This window comes from Anopheles arabiensis (genome assembly GCF_016920715.1).
Source record: "Anopheles arabiensis isolate DONGOLA chromosome X unlocalized genomic scaffold, AaraD3 X_pericentromeric_contig0030, whole genome shotgun sequence".
Taxonomy (NCBI): Eukaryota; Metazoa; Arthropoda; class Insecta; order Diptera; family Culicidae; genus Anopheles; species Anopheles arabiensis.
Window position 1 is genome coordinate 365,001 of NW_024412108.1, and position 2,500 is coordinate 367,500.

General features: G+C 46.2%; 1 pseudogene; it reads left to right on the forward strand.

The window, feature by feature from the left end:
* LOC120908067 overlaps nucleotides 1-2,500 on the forward strand; it is a 9,147-nt pseudogene that overhangs the window by 3,995 nt on the left and 2,652 nt on the right.

Consider the following 2,500-nt stretch of genomic DNA (forward strand, 5'->3'; position numbering starts at 1 on the left):
AAAGCACAGCTCAACATCGAGATAGAAGTAGATCGAATCAAAATGAAGAAAGGTCGCGCGGCCGGTACGCAGTGGGCACGGATCAACGTATCGCTGCCAGACTTTCAAAGCTTCCTGAATTTGGGAAAGCTGAAAGTTGGTTGGTCGATATGCCATATCCGCGAGGTTATGGAAGAGCAGAAATGCTATAAGTGTTGGAAGGTAGGCCATACGAGCTACCATTGTAGGGAACCAGACAGAAGTAATCTGTGCTGGAAATGCGGTTTGAGTGGACACAAGAAGCAAGCTTGTACCAACTCTGTCAAGTGTTTGGATTGCGGTACGAGGTCACAGAACCCTCACGCAACGGGCAGTTATTTGTGTCCCCGTAGGCGAACGATTAGACCATAATGGTTAGGTTGCTACAACATAACCAGAATCATAGTTATGCTGCATTTCAGTTAATGTGGCAAACGATTAGGAAGAATCTGCGGATATAGTGTTGATTGCAGATCCGTATCTGGCAACAACCAACGTCAAAGTGTTACGCAATGACGATAACACAGCAGCGGTAGTGGTTAACGCGGACTTACCAGTTAAGGTAGTCAGTAAGGCTTTGAAGGGTTTAATGATAGTTGACATAGGTGATATGCGAGTGGTTAGCGTTTACGCGCCACCTAGATTTAGTATGGAAGAGTTCCAGAACATGTTGGATAACACGGTAATGGCCGTAACCGGTATCCACAAATTCGTTATCGGGGGACTTCAACGCTTGGTCAGTAAGTTGGAACAACCAACTTGGCGAGCGTGGAGAAACCCAGAAACGAAGAGGTGAGTTGGTTTTATCAACCTTTGCGCAGATTGACGCAATTTTATTGAACGACGGCAGCACCCCAACTTATGTTGGACCAGGGCGCACGTCAGTAGTTGATCTTACTTTTGCGAGCCGAACCGTAGCAAGATCATTTAAGTGGGAGGTGTTATCTAGCTATATGAACTCTGATCATCGTGCAATACGAATAGATCTTGAGACGCAAAGCGTGCGTAATCTGTCCCGACCCATAACGGGATGGAGCATCAAGTATTTTAGCAAAGATATATTTGAAGTTATGATGCAAGCCGCTTTTGAGACCGAGGTCACAACAAGCGAAGACTTAATGCGTATACTTGTCACGGCGTGTAATGCGACGATGACTAAACGTAAGAGGTACACTCCTAACAAGAGTGCATTTTGGTGGACGTTAGAGATTGAGGCACTTCGCAAAGAGTGCAAACACCGCGATCGATTAGCGCAAAGAGCTTTTAATACTGATCTCTATTCTACTTTTAGGGACGAGTTCAAGGTGGCACGGAATGCCCTCAAGCGATTGATCAAGCATACCCGACAGAGGAAGTGGAAAGAGTTCCTGGGAACAGCGAACAACGCATCATTTGGTATAGTATATCATACGTTCAAGAAAGTGGCCGAGGGTTCGATTGGACCCCGAACTATGACATTGGACGAGTTTAGGGAAGTGGTGAGCGAGCTTTTTCCTACTCACCCAAACACGGTGTGGCCTGATTATCGTATCGATCAGCCACGAGAGTTTGAAAGGGTAACTAATGATGAGATTCTTGCGGTTGCCAGGAGACTACCCAACAAGAAGGCGCCGGGACCAGATGGTATCCCGAATGAGGCGCTGAAAGTTGGTATGTTGACTGCAACCGATGCATTTTGCAGGGTTTACCAAGGCTGTTTAGAGAACGCGAAGTTCCCCGATGAGTGGAAAAGGCAGAGGTTGGTGTTAATACCGAAGCCGAACAAACCACCAGGGGAACTGGTTCAGTTCGCCCCATTTGTCTACTAGACGGGCAGGTAAAGGTTTAGAACGCATCATAGTGCAACGGCTAAATGCACACATCGAGGAGGTCAACGGACTGTCTGACGACCAATTTGGTTTCAGAAGTCGTCGATCAACAGTTGATGCGATTCAACGGGTAGTGGACATTGTTTCGGTAGCTAGAAGTAGAAACAGATACAGTGGACGGTATTGTGCGGTTGTTACATTAGATGTTACTAATGCTTTTAACAGTGCTTCATGGTTGGCGATTGCAAATGCTTTACAGAGAATTAACACTCCTAAATATCTTTATGATATCATTGGTGATTATTTTAGGAATCGTGTGCTGATGTATGATACCACAGATGGACCGGCAGAGATTGCAGTCACATCGGGTGTACCTCAAGGCTCGGTACTTGGCCCAACGTTATGGAACCTCATGTACGACGGAGTCCTACGAGTTGCAATGGTGGAAGGTGCACGGATTATCGGCTATGCAGACGATATAGTACTGTTGGTGGAAGGTAATTGTGTTGATGATATTGAAATTCTCGTTTCCAGTCAGATTCGCATCATCGACCGATGGATGACCGACAACGGATTAAAGATAGCCCCGACCAAGACCGAGTTTATTATGGTCAGTTCCCATCAGAGGATACAGCATGGGGCTATCAGGGTAGGTGATCACGTAGTACATTCGT